General features: G+C 38.4%; 1 protein-coding gene across 1 annotated transcript in view; it reads left to right on the top strand.

Moving 5' to 3' along the window:
• The window catches only part of LOC121656108 (cadherin-23-like), a 161,394-nt gene that overhangs the window by 72,518 nt on the left and 68,157 nt on the right, over positions 1 to 20,719 (top strand). The gene's annotated exons all lie outside the window — the stretch shown is intronic.

Genomic DNA, 20,719 nt, shown 5'->3' with positions numbered 1-20,719 from the left:
CAATGAGGTTAATTAGTCTACGTGTGTTAGTAGATGAATGTCGACCTTTTATAAAACCTGTCTGGTCCGGATGTATTATAAGAGGGGTTATTTTTTCTATCCTTCTGGCAAGAGCTTTACTAATTATTTTCAGGTCTACATTTATTAAAGATATGGGACGGTAACTGGATGGAAGTGTGGGGTCTTTGCCTGGTTTTAGCAATAGTGTTATATTAGCTAAGTTCATATTTTGCGGTATTTTTTGTTTTTCCTGTATTTCTAACAACATATTATAAAATGTAGGAGCTAGCGTTGTCCAGAATTCCTTGTAAAATTCTGCTGAGTAACCATCTGGACCCGGGGCTTTATTGTTGGGCATATGTTGGAGAGCTTCGTGGAGTTCATCTACAGTAATAGGTGCATCTAAATTTATTTTATTTTCATTTTTTAGTTTTGGTAGATTAATGTTGTTTAAAAATTGTTCAATATGTTCATTGTTTTGGTGTTTAATATGTTGTCGTTTACTATTACATATTAGCTATGGGATTGGACAAAATTTCCAATCATTGCAATGGCTCTGTATAATGTTTGTGTTTGTGTAAGTGTGTGAGCAGGTGTCTGCAAAAGGACATTTGAGACATTAAGACTCATGGAAGTGCTGCACCATCTGCTCTCATGATGCCCCATGCTCTCAAGGCTACAGATAGGAGATGCTGAATAAGAGTGCAGAGGACCAAACTGCAGAAAGGGGATTCAGGCGTACAGAGTTCACACTGAAGTAGATCGAAGGCGATAGAAGAGAAAGGCAGTGAAGGAAAGAGAGCAGGGTATCTATTGAATGGTACAGAGTGTATTGAGTCCCACATGTTGTTGCTAAGATGAAAGAACCTCTAACGTTTGCATCACAATTCATTAGATAATGTCATGTTTAAAGTGCAGCATGTCTTCGTTGCCCTCAAACAGTTTGGCTATGATGAGGAGGTACTACTTTTGGCACAATGAAAGTAAACAATCAAACCAAAGTGTTTCCAAAGTGGCGTGCTTGGGGGGGGTTGTAATTCTATTAATATTCTGGATGGATACAACACCTACAAGACAAAAAATAGCAGTCTTTCATAACTATGGATTTCCTATTTAACCAGCCTATGTAAATTATGTTCTATTTTAGTAGGATAGTTCCATATCATTGCCTGAGGGAGACAAATAAAAACATGAAAGTCACAAATGAATGCTATAAATTGACCGTTATGGATTGAATATAATCTCTTTCACACTTAAAAAAAAAAAAAATTCTGAAAATGTGTGAATAATTATAATTTTTTACAACTTACCATTCACTCTCTGTATGCAAAAACCGTGCTTTATCGCAACAACATGCTCTGAATTAGTGGCTGGATGAAGTGCACAGGAGGCAGCACTGGTTGCAGAAAGTAGCCATGTTTACATCACAGCATGTTATGGTTGTTACATATTCCATGAGAAGCAAGAACTTTTTTCTTGTTCTCGTGACCACAAGAACAAAATTACATTATTTTGCTCTTTCGGACGTGAATGGGGACAGTTCATGACAGCTTGTTCATGACACAGCTGAACAGAATTTTCTTCTCGTGGGGAAGTAATGTGTGATTGGTCGGACATTTGAAGTGGCCGCTGTTAACATGCAAAAGCATTAAGTTGAAAGTTGTAGCTTCTGCATTTCCCCTGATACGAGGTTGAATGGAAAGTTTTAATTAACAGCTGATCGAGGTGGGGAGAAATTATATAAATGTACACTAGAGCCCGACAGAACAAGCACTGATTTCAGTCAGGGTTGGTACAGTCAGTTAGGTGAGTTTACTGCTTGAGTTTCTGTCTTGGTTTCAGGTTATTGTTTACATTGCTGGTGTGGGACTCTGTCATTAGGACCTTCTCTCTACAGCCAGTTGAGGCCATGACGCGGGTCACACCCACTGTATACTACTTAGGCAAAGCAGATAGAGGCGGTTTCAGTCAGTTGCAATCAAGCAAAGTGAGCTCAGCTGTGTCAGCTCCAGGTACTTTACCACACATGGTGGTGAGCGAGGTGTCAGCCATTGTGTCGGCCCACGTCGGGTTAAGACCACATAGGGTAAAGACCTGTGAGTCTACCTGCGCGAGTCCACCGAGCAAGGGCATGAGCTTAAACCTCCTCACAACTAAATCAACGCACAATGTGCTTCAAACCCATCTCTGTCAGATAGGGGTACAGACCAAGACGTGTCACCCTTAGACACTGCAATCCGCAAAACCTGTCCTTTCCAGTTGCATGCACGTCTGCCACATCCTCTGTCACCTGTGGTCTCTGGCACTGTCAGTCCGCAGTGAACAAAACAGAATTTATCAGTTCATTGATAAATTTCTCAGACATTCAGGTCCTAGCCCTGACTGAAACCTGGATCCGTCCACACAGCTACACCAGCTGCCCTTTCTGTCCATGCAAAATTTACCCAAACACCTCGCTCAGCTGGACGAGGAGGTGGAACGGGCATTCTTATTTCTACAAAGTGGAACTTTACTTCTCTCCATCCTATGGCTACTGCTCATCACTTGAGTATCAAGCAGTAAAGGTCTCTACACCCATCACTGCATACATTCTGGTCATTTACCGCCCTCCAGGTGGCAGTATAGATGAGTTTGTCTCTTAAATAGACATGATTCTCTCTGACATTCCTGATGATGGCACTCTGCTAATTGTCATGGGAGACATGAACATTCACATTGGCAAACCACAGGCAACTGACTTTCTGGCTCTCATCTACTCTTTCAAACTCAAACTGGTACAGACTCCTCCAACACACAAAGCTGGCAGCACTCTTGACTTGGCACTGACCAGAAACTGCTCCACAGCCGACCTGTCTGTCACCCTGCTGCATCTCTCAGACCACTTCCTGGTTAAATTCTCTGTCTTCCTTCCTCATGTCACTCAAGCGGCTCCAAAAATGGTGTCCTACCGCAGAAACTTGAGATCCCTCAGACCTACACAGCTGTCTGATGAGGTTTACTCTACCCTCCCTTCACACTTCTTCTTCTTAATGTCTGTTAATGAGGCTACAGAAACACTGCTCCTCTCTCGCCTCCTCTCTGGACAAACTCTGTCCTCTGGTGTCAAAACCAGCAATACAAAATCCTCCCAGTCCATGGCTCACAGAGGTTCTAAGGGAGCACAGAGCCGGACTCAGGGCTGCAGAAAGAAAGTGGCGCAAATCAAAAGAGCACACTGACTTGTCTGAGTACCAGCAAAAACTTGAAACTTTCACATCCAACCTAAAGGCGGCCAAGATAGCCTTTTATCAGAACAAGATCCGCAATGCTCCCAACACACGACAACTGTTCATGGTGTTTAACTCTCTTCTATCTCTACCACCTGCTCAGCCTCCCACTGTGCTGACTGCAGAGATGTTTGCTTCCTACTTCACTGAAAAGGTCGCTACCATCAGTAACCAATTCACTGAGCCTGACCAACTCAGCCTTACCAAACCAACTACTGGTGCCTCACTCTGTTCCTTCCGCTCTCTAAATGAGGACAAAGTCTCTAAACTTCTAGTCAACTCAAAATCCACGACCTGTCCTCTTGATCCTGTTCCCTCTGACATCCTGCAGCGCATTTTACCTACAATCAAAACTGCAGTAACCCATATTATCAACTCCTCTTTTAAATCCAGTGTCTTTCCCTCTGCCTTCAAGCAAGCTCGGGTTACCCGTCTGCTAAATGACTGTAGAACAGAATAGAATAGAATAGAATATGGATTTTTTTAGGCCAGTGCTGATTCCAATATTTGGCAGAGAACAATTCAGATAACCGATTAATGAGCTGATTAATCTAAAAATATATATGAATAAAATAAGTTCTATTTTATTTCTCTTAAAATTGCTGACCATAGTTGTATGCTATATATAAGCAATATCATGAGTGAAGTTACTGGCAAAACATTATTAATGCAGCCCACTGACGCACTTTAATGTTAAATCACACTTTCTCTACTCCATTATTTTCTTTGCCATGAAGTCATGACTCCTATAAACCAAAATAAAAACCAGACGCTTTTCTCAGATGTCAAAACATGTCATCTTTGACAGAGATGTATTTTAAACATGTAATGGTCACAAATAGTCTGGCACTTATGTACTCCACAACAACACACAGTAAGATGCTGTTAAAGCTTGAGTTGGCGTCTAGTATTTTCTGACAAAGTAAAACTAGGAGTGACAGGACATCATGACAGTTGCTGAAGACAGAGAGTAATGTTCATCATTTTAACTTTTTTTTAACTTTCTTTATATGTGTCTCAACACACAGCTGATGGAGTGATGAACGTTTTTTCTGTACTCGCTAGTATTTTGTACATTTCATTATTTTTGTGGTTACTTGCTGGCTTTTAAGCTGTTAGCTAAGACTATGCTAGGTTGGCATAAGCACAGCAATGTTATGGCTAACATAAAGGACAGGGAGTAACTTAAGCTAGGTTAGCACAACTTTAGCAATGCAACGTAAAATAAAAAGCATGGCCAATTAAAACAAAGCACGGGTCCTTTATCATGACACAGGACAAACAAAGTTAAACTAAAACTTGAGACACGGTGAGTCATTCTTAATTTCACAATGTCGTTATGAATGTATTCTTCGTAGTACTGTAGTGTTCTCAGCCTCTAGCTGTTAGTGATGTGCCATGCGCGAAAGAGCAGCACTGAGAGCCGACGCTCTGTAGAGAATCAGAAGAGCCAGCTCGCATCAAGTGAAAGCAGGTTCCCTGTTTTTTTGTTTGTTTGTTTGTTTTTTTGTTTTGGTTTTTTCCCAGTTTTTTTGTTTGTTTTTTTTTTGTTTGTTTGTTTGTTTGTTTTTTTGCTGCTACTTAACTCTCAGTGCTCAGCCTCAGTTCTGCCCACTGCACTGCTTTGTTTGGATTGGCCCACATGGACAGGCGGTCAATCACATGTGAGGATACTGGATCATACCATTATGTGAAAACAAAGTGGGGGGATAGACAGAGCAACACTGTGGCTGTGTCCGAATGTCCATCCTAATCCCTAACCTCTCGTTCACTACATAGCACACTACATTGTGCACTCATTCGCTTGGCGATTTGGACAGAAACTGCCTGTTTTTTCCTAGCCTCAAACCACGTGACTATCGCCGTCACAATGGCAACCACAACCCATGTCAAGATGTCATTACAAATCTAATCCAAAGTTGTATGTGAATATTTTTATTTTTATTCTTTATGTTGTATTTTATTCTTTGTTTGCTTATTTTGCGCAGCTCAGTTTCTTCGCCTCCTTGCGCCATGTTGAGCTTCTGCCCGCAATGCATTGTGGTCTATATTGACCCGTCTAGTGACCATCGATGCTCACTACTTTTTAAGATGCATTGTGGGTAATTTTGAGTGCCCTACTTTTTTTTCTCCGGATATTCGGACACTCCGACAAAATGGCGTGACCCCTATATAGGGCACTATGTAGGGAGTAGGGTGCACATTCGGACACAGGCTGTGAGTGAAACATCAGACAGCTGTGAGGAGAGTGCGTGAGTGCATAGTGTCATCAAACCCAACTCACAGAGAGGAGAAACTGGATCAGCCCATCTAAGATGAGGCATCTTATTTTTCTGAAAGCCAACCTGCACTGAGGACATTAATGCTGCTTTCTTGAGTTTGGTTCTCATTCTATTTGTGGAATTTTTTGCTGTTTTTTTTAAATTTGTGGAATAAAACAGTTTTGTTGAAATGTTAAACAAAAGCGAGTGGTTTTATATCAGATAAAATGCACAAAACCTGTTGCACACAAACAGGTTTTCAAAACACAAACTATTCATTGTTTGAGAAGGAAAGGTAAATTATGGGGCTTCAAAAGATGCTAAATTAAGAGCCATTCGGAAGCCAAAAGAGCTGGCTCTTCCTTGAGAGCTGAGGCAAAAGAGCCGGCTCTCCTGAACATCCTACTACTAGCTGTCGCATTAGTTAGCAGGGAGCACTAAGGATTAAATGGAGTCAGAGCGCCATCTAGTCGACAGAAGGCGCAATGACATTATTCTGAACGACTCCCACAGTTGACAACGTTTACTGTTTTATGATAAATTAAGAATATAAAGGCGTTTAATCGGCAAACCTCTGGCCAGTTATGCTTATTTTGAAAAGTGGCTCTAATGTATACAACACATGTGGGATTTAAAGACATGGACACCGCTGCGTGCACAACCCTGCCCTGCCACGGACAAAGTTTATTGTTAAATATGAAATAACCTGGTCAGCTAGTCTTTCCACATAAAAACACAGACACCCCCCTTGAAGTTATCCCCACCCTGTTGTGGATGAAGCTTCTCGTGGAGTTTGAATTGACTGGACCAATACAAATACAAACTTTTTTTCTTGTTCATGCAGCCTCAAGAAGAAGAAAAAAGTTCTTGCTTCTTACAGAGTATGCAACAAGCTTTAGGCTCCAAACTAAAATGTCAAAATAGTTTTTATGTTTATCAGTACCTTATCTATATGGATGCATCACCAACCTCAACAAAAAATGGGAAAGCTAAAAACAATTCAACAGAGTATGAAGCAACATCTCTTATCAGCATGCACACTGCAAAGGATCAAGAAATGTACCTACTATTAACACAAACTCTGAGATTTTTCAGATATATTATTATTGAAGTGACTGTGTAAGGCATCTTCAAGAAGTCTGGAGCTAATCTTGCAGACGTTTGCATTCTCAGCTATTTTTGAACATGTGTTAACGTTTTCTTACTTTACAGTGTATTTTTAATTTTTTTTAGGGCATTTCAGGTTTTCTTCATTTTATATTTAAAGTAGGGCTGTCAAGCGATTAAAAATTTTTAATCAGATTAATCACAGTTTACAAATTAATTAATCATGATTAATACCATTCGCGACTATGCCTGAAATCTGCCCATTTTTGCTGTATTGTATCAAGAGAAAGAGCAAACAAATGTTTTTCTTCATTTTTTTACACATTAGATAATCACTTTAGTTTTAATAATCAGTTCAATATTACATAAAATCAAGACCTTAAAAAAATATATATCTCATGTGCCAACCTTTTCTGGTCAGTGCCCTAGTCTAGACCCTCCCCTAGTCTAGACCCTCCCCTGCATATCTGAAGTATAAATCCTTTCTACCACCTGTCAGCTACTTTATTAGAGAGGAGAGCTTCTCTTATTTGTATCTCAGAACCAGTTTATAAATATTCTCACTACATCAATGACCGCTAAATGATAAGACCTGTGTCTCCAACATCTGCACAGCACCAATGATTTAGTGAAGACATCCCCTTGTTTCCGTGACACTGACATGAATCTGATTAACATGAGACTGATGAGTGCTACTTACTTTATTTACCGCGTCCAAAAACTGTACTTTTGTGGTAAATATGTGCCAGTGTGAACCATGAACCGTGAGTTTCCTCCTTCTAAGCTGAACGATAAACAAACGCAACAAGAGAGACGGTAGTAGCGACAGTAAAGCCAATAATCTGATCAAAGACAGACCATAGACTGTATATAAAAGATGGACGGAGCTTCCGTGTCGTCACCCGTAGGTTTCTGAAGAGCAAAAGTGAAGCTCGTTGGGCGGTTCCTACCATCGCCATCTTGGCAGCGTCACGCCTGCCGTCGTTCCCGAACAATACAAAAATGGGCAAAGTGTTGGAGCTGAGAGGGGGGCTGTGAGCATGGGGGTGGATGATTGACGTCTATCAAACTCTAGCTAAGAGCTAACTGAGCCAACTCGGATCTAACGTGAGCTAACCAGCTAATGAAGGTAGGTGGGCTAAAGTTAAGGTGCACTGTTAGCAGACTAAAGACTGCATTTGTGCTACACTCTCCCTTCTTGCTGCGGATATTTCATACTTGTCATTCAAAAGGACACGCCCCTAATTATGCTGAATTTAAAGATTAAATAACATCCAAAGTTAGAAAAAAAACATACAAGTTAGAAAAAAAATTACCCCCCCTCACAGTTGTCATGAAGGTGAACTTGACCTTTTAATCCCAAAATGGATTTTTGTACAAGGCTTTATTTCTGCTGTAGGTTGGCCTTTTTAACATGGAAGTCTATGGGGATTTGCAATTTTGGAGCCAGCCCCTAGCGGATGAGAGGTGAACTGCAATTTTTTGCAATTCCTGATAGGCTTCACATTTCACCGCTGGAGGTTGCTGCTTGTTTGTGATTTACAACAGGAGAGGGAGGGGGGAGGAGGAGGCTACCATGCTCTGCAGAGTGCAGACAACCAGAGCAGCGATGTTTGCGCAAACTATGTGGAAAGTTTTTTTTTGTTTTTTTTGTTTTTTTTTAAATGCTAAAAAAAGCAGGTGTTGGACCCTCTCACCAGTAAAGTGTGGGTTTTAAAGGATCATCTCCCATGGGTGTGATACCCTCAAGTTCATGCATAGAGCCAGTTAACTCACTTTTTCCATATTTCCTTTAGACACCTCCATGTCTCGCCATCATTAATGACGAATGCTGCGCATGCATTAAATGCATTAAAAATTTTTCACACAATTAGTTATATAAATTATTTAACATTGTTAATAATTTATTTTTATCATTTTTATGATTTATTTATTTTTTTATTTATTTTCACTTATTTTTTTTTCACAACCTAATTTAAAATAATTTTTTTTTATCAACATTTTTTTTTTATCAAGGACCAACATACAATGTTGACTAGATTGTATTGTTAGACTTGAGGTCTTCTAGTTGGAAAGAAAATGGAAGAGACCTCTATAAAACACTGAGATGTATTATAAACTCCACTGGCTGGTACATTGAAACTTTAAGAAAAACCCCTTAAAAGTTTTTTTTTTTTTTTTTTTTTTTTTTTTTTTGTTTGTTTGTTTGTTTGTTTGTTTTTCGTTTTTTATAATGGCATTATTTTTTTCATTTACTATTATTAATTTTATCTATAATTTGTATTTATTTATTGTTATTGATTTATTTTATATTTAATTGTATTTTATTTTATTCCAGTCATTTTCTTTTTTTTCCCTTAAATTTTACTGCATTTTTTTTTTTTTTATACAAATAAATGCCTCAACAATTTTAAAGGGATGGAGGAGTATTTAAAATGCATTGTAGAGCTATAAAATCCAGATCCTTGTATAAAACACAAAGATTAGACATCTGGAGAGATTACTTCTATCTTCCTAACAGCATCAGATTACTTTAGTTGAAGCAATAAAAATTAGAATTTCACTAACTGTCAAAAAGAAGCCTTCAAGTCACAAATAAAAGGCTACATGTGAATAACTTCCATTTTTGCTGTAGTTTAAGGCTAGATACATTTTTATGGAGGTCAGTTTCCAGTTCTGGGTCCCTTACTCGACTAGGGTTTGGTCTAAATCTCTCCTCTCAACTTCACATAATCTTTCATTTATGTTTCTTCTGGGTAATTATTAAACTAGCATTTTTCTCATTCCTTGAGTATTCAGATCAAAGTCAAATCATTCACTGGTGACTGACAGCAAACACAATCCAGCTGCCATAAAAATCCTGTACAACTGTCCCTCAGCCTTGGTTTATGGGGATTTGCGATGTTGCACCTTTACAGGGGAATGCCTTCACTGAAGAATGTGGAGTAACAAGAGCAGACAGCACCTGGCTAATTGAGCAATGATCAGCAAGAGAGTATTCGATGTAAATTAAGCTGTCAAGTGTGTTCCCTGCTCTTGAGTCTATATTTTTGCTATATAAACCCACTGAAACAAAAATACAGGCTGCCTGCATACATTCATAAACAGAAAAGCTTATTTCACCTAGTCCCAGATTCCCTTATGTCTTTAAAAGAAAGTGTGGACTGATTAAAGTCAGAGTTTTATGGGATAACATGAAAAATATGATAAAATAAATAAATAAAGCTACTTTCTCAGTGCCCTAGGCAATAGCCGTTTATATGATAATCAGCTCGATTCTAATTTGCATTTAATTCTTTTTTAAAAAATGACTTCTTTAAAAAGAGTACTGAAGACATGGAGGAATTAAGAGATCCAGATTCTCTGTTTGGAGAAAAGGCAAATAGATTTTATCATTTACCTTTCACTGCCATCACTAAATTGCAGTATGTCAATTTGACTTTTAAATATATTTATGAAATAGAAATCTCTGTTTGCCTTCTTAACAGGTTCCATGATATTAATTTCTAGACTTGGGAAAATTTATTGTGGACAGTTAAAGTTGCCTCTGGCTCTACTCTCATGCTATTTTGGCAGCATTTGACTGAAAAACCATTAATAGGACTCTTTTCTTTTTTCTTTCTAAAATTATTTTTAAAGTGGCACTACTGAACTCCCTAATGACGACATACATCATGCATCCTGTCTCTTCTCTGAGCTCTCTCCAGCCAGTAAAAGTTGGTCTGATGTCTTTTCTTTTGCTCTCTCACTTTCTTTTCCTCACTTCCTCTGAAAATGCCCTTTTGTGTTTCTTTGATGATCACCCATGGTTCACATTTAAAATTGTCAAGGTGTTGATATCTTGTGTCTGGCATGTGATGCAGTTATCAGCATCACGCGATGCCCCAGGCTGGGGGGGAAAAAAAGGAAAGTGCTAATCGGGGCACTGCAAATGTCAGCCCTAAAATTTATTTTAAAGTATTTGAGCTTGTTTTATTTTCACTGCATACCTGAAAATGAATTTAGACCTAGAGATGAGATTACTAACCTAAAATGTGCATTATCTATATTAAAATAAATACACTATATCCTTGAATAAATCTTGTTTTATTCTAATTATAAAATAAATTGTGAAGGTTACTATTATAACACGTGATGTTTCAGCTCATGGCCTTTGTAAAATAACTCGTCACTTTGGATTTTTTTAGATTTATTTAAAAATAAATAAATAAATAGTTGCAGTGGCATAAGAATGCTGGATCTTTTTTCTGCATGAACATTCAAATATAATTAATTTTTGTCTTCTTCCACATAGGTTTCATCTTTTTTCTAATGTCCCTAACATGATTTTTTTCACTGACATTCAACCAATAACCTAACCTAAAAATGAACAACATTTCATGGGTTAAGGAAGGAAGATTTCTTTTTAAGGGGAGACACCTGAAGCTCAACCATGAAGTTAGGCAGGCGACTGGGGGTTCAAACAGACTTTTTTGACCACTAAACTTTGATAACAAGAGCATCAATGTGTACTTTGACATAACTATGTCAGAAACACAGAAATACTTCAACATGAGAGGAGCAAGATTTTTAAAACTGCACCAAATAGTTGCAGTTTAAACATGATAAACACATGTGTCCTCTATCAATTAAGCTCAGAAACACATTATCAATCACAATATTTGTTCTCTGAATTGATACAGATAACACCTCATAGCAGATAGAGGGTACAGAACTTGCTGCTTTGGCCCGTCCTTGTACCCTTCCCCGGGGATCAACCCATCTGTCTCTCTCTGGCTGTGTGGATCCCTGCGGCACGCTGGACCTGATTACCTTTACATTTAAACAAACAGCTCCAGCTCTTTGGAGGCAGTCAGCCCTGAGCTCTGACAGGGAGACTGAGGTCGGGCAGTTGGGGGAGAAGACTGATTAGGTGATAAAGATGTTATTTATTTTTTCTTTTTGATAGGAGCCCTCCCATACATATAAACACACACACCGTTGTGCTTGTCCTCGTGAAGACCCTAAATTGGCTGTGCTGATTTTCTATATTAGAACCCTTTACTTTCACCATCACTTAAATCTACCCTGATCATGAACCTTATAATTCTAATTATAACAAATCAAAATAGCTAACCTTGTTAGCCTTTTAAATAATAAGGCATTAAGATTGAGAATGTGGCCTAATAGCCTTTTTTTAAGCAAAAAAATTTAAAAAAGAAAAAGAACTGCTCCTAGTTGCTAAAGTTAAGAGTATAAGTGCATAGCACTCAGACACATGCTTTCTTTCTTATACACACACACACACACACACTCATTCAAAGGCTGTCCTTGCCTCGCTCATCTTGCTGTCTGTTGGTGTGGAATCATTTTGTTCGGCTGAGTGCTTCCCAAGAAATTTGCTCCGCCAGGTCAGAGAGTGGAAACAAGTGAAAGAGCAAAACGGAAAGAAAGGAAGTTATAATGGGTCACATTTTTTTGCCATCACTTTCTGTACAGTACACAAAGGCTTGGTCCTTATTACTATACGTGAAGCATTATGTCTTCCTGACCAATTTAACAGAAATCCATTGGGTACAGGAGGTCAAATGACTTGCCAAGAAAAGGCCAACTGTCACAGTTCAGGAGAGAGAGGAGCCAAGAACAGGAGGCAGGTTTGGAAAAGCAAAAGAGAACTTGAATTATTTCTGCAGGAACAGACTAGAGGGGAAAAAAAACAAGATACAAGTGTGACAAACATTTTGTAGAAACATGAAACAAAATAAAAAGGAGAAAAGAAGACACTCTTGACACCCCTCATTTCTCTCAGTAAAGCACAAACAGATAAACATAGATGAATGTTTAAACTGGTCAGGATAACTGCTTTTTGAGCTCTTAAGATGAAACTTTTGTTAAGATAGAAAAAAGTCACTAAAAAGGAGCAAGTGAAATGAAAAAAAAAACTTATTTGCCATTGTGTGTTGAAGAAAAACATTAATGAGTTCTGTAAAGCTTTAACATATTTATATGTCTTGTAATTTATGTAAATCAAGAATATTTGACAATTAGTTATATATTTTCTAATGAGATATGCATGTGCCCCTTTTGTGAGCTGTTGTGACAGCTGCCATGACTAAACTGCACAAAATGCTTTCATTTCCTCACAGAATTGTTCATTAATTCATTTTCCATCATACAAGACAAACCATGTACACTCATGCTAAACCCTAGAGAGGCTTCAGAATGACTTGTCAACCTATCATGCACATTTTATAACTGTGAGAGGAGTACCTAGAGAAAAAAAAACATACATGCTTGGAAAGAACATTTAAACTCTACACAGAGAGGCCACAGCTGTGATTCAAGCTATAGCCTCCTAGCTGTGAATCAGATGTACTAACCATCACACCATTCTGCAGCCCAGAACTGTTCTTTTTCTCTTCATCTCAAATTACAATGTTTTTCAGAGTATTCTAGACATGCTTTTGAAGGAGTCAGGTTTACTAGTTTACACAGTTTTTGTACATGTGAGTTTCTTTTACATCTTTGCTATTTAATTTTCATTAAGACATGGTACAAAGCAGGGTGGGTGTCAGCACAACTTCCATTTCACTGTAAGACTCCTCAGTCTTCTCCACATGCAACACATTGAGAAGGACATGTCTGCAAAGAACTAAAGAACTCAATCATTTAACTTCACTATTGTAATGTTTGGTATACCCTAAAGCCAGTGTATTATAAGCCTAAATCACAATTATATTTGTGGAGAGGTCCTCACATGGGCCAAAACACCAATTCCACACTTACCATGTCTATCTGGAAAATCATGCATTTTTAAAGCTAGCTAAACAATTCTGGCTTTTCAACAGGTCATAAATCATTTTGGGAAAAATTTCCTCTATTAACTATAGAAACCATGCAAATGAAGGACTTTTACTCTCGTTTCAATATCAGTGAATTATTGATAAGCTAATTTCGGATGTGAAATATGGCTCTTTGTGTCACCTTTAAGATTAATTTTGGTCTTACTGTTCATAGCTTCAGCATTTCTGCTAAAGCTGCACACTGCAAAGGCATTACCACCATCCCGGCTCACCAGTTTACATCAGTTTATGTTGTATCTCAGTATTATGCAGAATATATAACTCAAAGGATTATATATATATGTATTCATGGTTCACAACTTTTCTTTTTTAGTATAAAATTTTGGTTAACATTCCTCTGGTTTAATGATTAGTAAAAGGTGTTGACTGTAGTTTTTCTCAAAGAAATGATCTAACAGAGGTACTCCGTTGTTCAGATTTCATCCATTAATAAATCATTTATGTCCACTAAACTTGTGACTGTCCACTACTGCAGGTTACAAAAAGGTCCAAATGATTTACAAACAGCTCAAAAAAAAAAAAAAAAAAAACATAGCAGCTTGCCTTTTGAGTCAATCTTTGATTTTAAGCACCTCTGTCAGATTCAGTGTGAAAGAAATATTTTGCACATGATAAACTCAGGATTTTAACAGAATTATTTTATTCAAAATATTTTTCTCCTTACCTTATAATACTTGGTCATTATTATGCTTAATTTTCTTCTCATTTGCATTACGTTCCCTCACAAAAGTCCCAATAATGCGAGTGGTAGCAGGACAAGGGGTCACATGTGGGAGGCAATGATGGCGGGACAGCGGCTGAGAGAAGCAGGAAATGAAAGGGTGAACAGAGCTGGAGTAATCACATGCCTGCTGGGTTGGAAGCGGAGAGCAGACTGCTGGGAAGGAACCGAGAACCTTGCGAGCAGTGTAGGAGTAATCGTGGCTCTATTGTATGAAACAGTTGGGCCTCTGAAGCTATAAGCAGCAGGGGGCAAAACCTAAGCACTGCCCCTTCAAATCACCATCTTTTTCACATTTATGACAAAATAAGTGCAAAGAATTGTTCTCTAAAGTCTTAAGGTTTTCCATGGACCTTACCAGGTTGAATAAAGCTTGAAGAGTTAGTTTGGATTCAACGCATGCCAAAGACTGATTTTTGAGGCAGATTCCTCAGTCAGTCAGCAGGGTGCAGCTGCATTTTTGGCCACTACAGGCTACAGTATAAGCAGGACTAAAAGATTCCATTTTGATGGGTGAGCTGATCAGTTGGCTGGTTGCTCTCTCATTTGGTTTGTTTGTTTTTTGTTATAGATATGGTAAGCACAATCTTTTAAATAATAATTATTTGTGAGTGTTTCCTAGTTGTTGTGGCTTCTGTATGCTAGGATCAGTTCAGTGTTTTTAGTTAGCAAGAATTCATGCAGAGTTGAATTGCATATTTGAACTATTTGAGAGGCATTTCATTCCTATTTTCATTAATGATGCAGAGTTTATTTATACTTCCCTCAGAAATTATGTTTTTCACTGCAGAAAATTAGGCACAGTCATTCTAGACATTCAAGTTCACTTAGGTTTGATGCCAACATATTTGCAGAAGCTTAACATTACAAAACAAATCTCCTCTACTAAATGTAATTCTTTTGCAAACTTTTGAATTTATTGGTAAATAAAATCAAATAGTTAAATGCAAAATCAATATTACATTACTGTATTTTGCAGAGCAGCCATCTTTGGCTATCAGCTGTGATCTGTGGACCATTTGGTTAGAAATCTCAAGTAGAAAACAACATTCTCTGAGCACAAAATCAATGCTGCATCTGTGTTATAAATGTACCACATGAAGCTAAACCTGGTCATGTTAAGGACAGTACTTAAGCATGGAGAAACATGCCCACATATATGTGAAGTAGTTTATTTTGAATCATTTTGAAGAAATACAGCAACTCAGTATGACTTTAGTAGTGAACATGTACTAAACAGAAGAATACTAATCAGGTGTGATGGAGCGGTTTTTATTCTCCTTTTTTTTCAGAGCAGTATAAGCATTATGCTATAAATTCTCAAGCTAATGGATCCCAGTCTACATTTCCTTAGAGATGCGGTGAAGCAGAAATCACAGGTGTCAGTTTTTGTTATTTTTAATTAACAACGACATGCTAGAAATGTAAGACGCTCAAAAGTTCTTTTTAAACACTTGATCGTTAAAGAAAAATGGAAAATTAAGTGCTCAGAAATTTGTGTATCTTGCCTTTTTGTTGCTTCTTCTATCTATGCTTTTAACAGAACCCTCTTTACTTCTCCATTACAAAAGTAATGTTTTGGAATTTGCATAATGTTTTGAACTAATCGTACACAAATTCAGGCTTTTAGCTTGTTCAACTCAAGAGTATAATTTGCCTTCACACTGCAGGCTGAATGAATTTGGCTTTAGTTCTAGCATTACAAGCGACAAAAAAAAAAAAAAAGAATTAAACCAAATTGTTATTATACAGTGTCCCATCCCTCACCACGGATACTGCTCTCTCTCAAGGACTCCTAAAGGAGAGAGCTGAATCCATTACACTCAGCACCAGCCCTCAGTGGACTCTAGCCTGTTACCTTTTAAGGTCCCAGAGCAGTATAGACCTAAAGTCTATCCAACTTTGACTCTCTGGGGCCCTAGAACTCTCACTGTCATGTAGAACATGAAATCTGGTTCACAGGAGTAAGGCAATCTGCTGCTGTCAACCTATGAGACAACAGAGCAAACACACCATACTTTACAGCAGAGGCACCATTAAAACTGAACAGGAGCCTCACCTCGTTATTAGAAGCATCATATGGCTGTTTGTGACAGACTCTGACTTTGATTTGTTTTTATCTATATCCTTGCTTTCTATCTCCTCTTTTTTTTATCCTTTTTAAATTTTGTTTGTTGTCATCGTGCAACTGTAAGTGTATCATTAGTCCCTTATTTATACTTGCAGTAGGTTTAGAAAGTAATCAGACTTATTCACTGTATGGTGATTATTCCTACCACTCAGTTTAGGTCCCCTTTATTTATTTCTTTGTAGCACCATCATGGTTTTGCAGTTCCGGCTTATCATTAATCTTTATAGGTATGATTCGACTGACCTCAGTTCTTCACTGGAAATTACTCCAACAGTGTCATACAGGACCAAGTACATCAAAGTTAAAACAGCAGGTTATGTTCAGTTGTTTAGATTATGGTTCACTTTTAACATTCAAATTTCTCATGAAGCCCTTCCAGCGTTGTTTTTATTGTGTGATCTAAAGTGCTGAAATGGTGGATTTTGTGCAGCCAGATGCAGTTTGAATTCAAGAAACTGTTCCCAGATCACTGTAGCATACTGCAGTCACACTAGAGAGGACTGGTATTTGGCTAACCAAGTGAGGAACAGCGCTATAGTTTCCACCAGATGTATGATGGTGATATGGATTATGGCCTCAGGTTTGAAGATTATGTCATTAGAAAAACCTTGTTTAATGCTGTTGGGACTGTTATGTGGGATTTCTGTTATCTGTGACTTCCCTTGCAAGAATATTGCAACAGCTTGATTGATGAAATGTCCCTGTAAAGCCCCCTCCATCTCTGCAGAAAATTTTAAATTCACAGTTGCTGCGACCGTTGGGATTGTGGTCATTTGCGTGACCAATGTCCTTCTTGCCCATTTCCAAAGTTGGCTGAGAGACCAACTCAGAGAAGTCATTGCATGTCCAGATTTTTTCCTTTTCGAGAAGGTACTCATGATGCTCCTGGGAAATTTTATTGATTTAGTATTTCCTTACACTCCTCTGTGGATCTATGGGTCGTTGCAGAATTCTGACTTGTACAGTTTGTTCAACTACAGGAGTTTTTGTGAGTTTTGTTTGTTTGCTTGCTTTAATTTAATCAACCCAGGAATGTTGTTTACACTAGTTTCTAACTGTAATTTATGTTCAACCTGAACTTCTACGAAACAGCAATAAATTTCTTTCTGCACATTTTATTGATAAAAATGAAGGAAATAAACAGTCAGCATAATAAGCAAGAACTTTAATGCTTATCACATCTGAAGTATTTTTGAATTTCAGGAGTAATTTATTTGGTGAAATGCTTATAATTATAATTTGAAAATTTGAACCCATAGTTTATCATCAAAACGATTAATCTAAATAGTCTACCAAAACATCCTGTGTTCCTCCTTTAAATGTCTGTTTTCCTCCATCCTTCTATATTTCTCTGTAGTATGTGTCTCTTCGTCTTCCATTAGCAGTAACTTTCAGAGGGAGAAGAGGATGATTCCTGCAGTGCACTTCAGATAAGGCACAGCAGGGAATGCTCTTCATTCCTCTTCAACTGTCTCACCACTTAACATTCTTCTTTCTTGCAGAAATAACCCCCACTTTTTCAGAAGCTACAAAGAGCTGTCAAGGCATATATGCAGGAATATAAGCCATGACAAACCAATTGGCTTTTGCACTCAAGAAATAATAGGTAGCGACACATGCAGTGCTTCAAACCAAGCCTGCAGTGGTATCCAGCCCAGCAGTCACCTGTCTTGCCAGTCTTTGCTTAGTATTGTTTATCGTGTGTCTCATTGATGGGGAGGTACTTTGGCAGCCTCAGAGGTTAATAAAACCAGAGCAGTTTACTGCCTAGCATTTTGCACCTGATCACCCAATCAATGTCCTGATGGTAATGGTATCAAGGCCCAGTAGAAGGTATGAAAGGCAAGTAAAAGACTATATGTGTGATGGCTCTTTACTCTCTAATGAGCTACATGCTGAGCTGCTAAGAACATAATACCAGCTGTGCTGCATTTATGAACTGCTGTGAAATACAGAGAAATTTATCATAAAGGGCTGACAGTCCAAGGCTGTTTTTGTGCTTTGGTCTTAATATAAAAATGCACCATTTATTCAAACTGAGCATTTTTACATTAAAAACAAGAAAAATTATATAAATAATGTGAACCAACTGGACAACCAACTGGACAACCAACCTGGACGTTGTGAGCCTCCCCCCTGTTAAGTTCGTGGGTTGAGGACTCTCTCACCAACAGACTCCAGACTATGAGACTTGGTCCCCACCTTTCCTCCAGCCCCACGCTGATCCCCAGTTCACCACAGGGTTGCATGCTAAGTCTCCTCCTGTAATGCCTCTACACCTACGACTTCGGTCCAGCCCACGGTAACATCATCGTTAAATTTGCAGACGACACCACAATGGTTGGTCTAATCTCCAAGGTAGATGAGGCTCGCTATAGAGAGTAGGTCCAGTAAGTAACGACCTGGGGCTCAGACAACAGTCTGGCACTAAACACAGAAAAAGAGATCATCATGGACTTCAGGAAGAACAGAACTGACCCCCCCACCCTGGAATATGATTCTTCTGATTTTGAACATTTGTTGGTCCTATTCTGATCCTGACCTGCTCAAAGCTAAGCATGCTAAACTGTGAAGTACCACACTGACACATACCAGTGAGAGTTGGTCATCTGCACTGAACTCTTTTTGCTTAACAGCTTTGAACACTGCGTCTGTAGATCAAAACAGGTGTTTATGTGTTTGCATATCAGAATAAAAACATGTAATGTGTACTACACCTTAAGGCCTTCGACACTGGGTGATGTTACTGAGGCATTGTATTAGAGGTTGCTGTTTAGAAAGATAGAAACCAGCATGCTTTAGGGGAGGGAAGGATGCATCACATTTTTCCTATGTGCATTCTAATTTCATCCTTAAAAAAGTATCCCAACACACACTAACTCACCAGTTGCTTAGCTATCAATCTGCATCCTTGACATCAAAGCCAAATTGATAACATAAACATCTATGCCATACACAAATACAGCTATGTTCTTGTCAGTGTGCACACATAACAGAAAAAATATGATTTAATTATTTGCCTCCAGTTGAATTTTTCTTTTCCCATTTAATTTGTTCCTGTGCTCCAGTGTCATGCTGCTGTGGGGTACCTTCAGAGGTGTTTCCAGATTTCTTGTAAACAGACAAGTTGACAAGCATAATTAATATATCAAAGAAAAGCAGCTTCAATGTTTATCAAAATGCCGTTATTGATGTGGGGGTGTAGATTAGTAATTCCGTCCCTGCACTCACTAGTAATCTATGGTATACTTTTGCTTCACTCACAGTGCTGCAGTTTGAGAAAGTGACTGTCAAATGAAGTAGTTTTTTGTTTTGTTTTTTACCCCTCCAAGAAAAATGTATGTTTGTGGAGAAAGAACTGAGAAAAAGCAAAAAGAGAAAGATGGTGGAGAGGGTTAGCCGACGTGGAGGGGTTACTCTTTATGTCCAGCAGCTGTCTGACAGTTGGTCAACAGGTCCAAGTCTCACACACATCTTCACAGATCAGCTCCACCAACTTTCTCTTTCCACATAAACACAGTCTTCAAACAAGCATCCACATGTGCTGTACCCAAACTATCACATGCAGCTACTCCCAGCAGCTACTGTAAGACAAGCTAGTGTACACGCACTCAAATACAAATACACCTCCATATTGCCCTTATACTTGCAGAGACAGACTGTGGAGTCAACAGTCCTCTTACTGTGTCACTTAAGCTTTGGATCAGGGTCCAGATCCAAAGCTTAGTTCGGCACATAACCTTCCCATGTGGTCAAGCACACCCACTGCAGAAAACAAGTTGAGGAAGAGAAAAGGAGCCTTGTTATGGCATTTTTATCCAAGTACTTTCCATTCTCAAGCACAACCTTTTTTTTTTTTTTATCTATAGGACTCATTTCTCATTAACTCTGTGTGTGTGTGTGTGAGTGTGTGTGCGCGTGTGTGTGTGTGTGTGTGTGTGTGTGTGGCTGTTTTGAGATAAAATTCCAATTAATAAAAATGTTTGTCAAACTTGTAGACAAGCCAAGACAAGATAGAACTGTGTTTGTTTATACAGTGTTCTCTTTATTTGTTATTATGGCAGGTATTACCAGTTGTGACCAAATCAGACAGCTTTTTGCTGGGCATTACTGTTTTTCTTTCAGTTAATGTGACTTCATTTGATAGCCAAGGTAATTTTGGTGGACAGCAAGGATAAGCACTGTTCATATTACCAGACAATAAGGTGCAGCAAATGTTTTTTTTGACAATCATGACATTCAAGCTGCTTCATTTTGAGAAGAAATCGGCTCAATCAAGTGAGTGATTAGCGCAATAGGGTTGCATTGAATAACAGTGCTTCTGCCTGAGAGGCCAACTATTAAAATATATTCTGCAACTGCCCACATGCACAAAGTACTATGGGAAATGA

The sequence above is a fragment of the Melanotaenia boesemani genome, chromosome 16 (genome assembly GCF_017639745.1).
Source record: "Melanotaenia boesemani isolate fMelBoe1 chromosome 16, fMelBoe1.pri, whole genome shotgun sequence".
Classification (NCBI taxonomy): domain Eukaryota; kingdom Metazoa; phylum Chordata; class Actinopteri; order Atheriniformes; family Melanotaeniidae; genus Melanotaenia; species Melanotaenia boesemani.
This window is presented reverse-complemented; position numbering and strand designations above follow the sequence as displayed.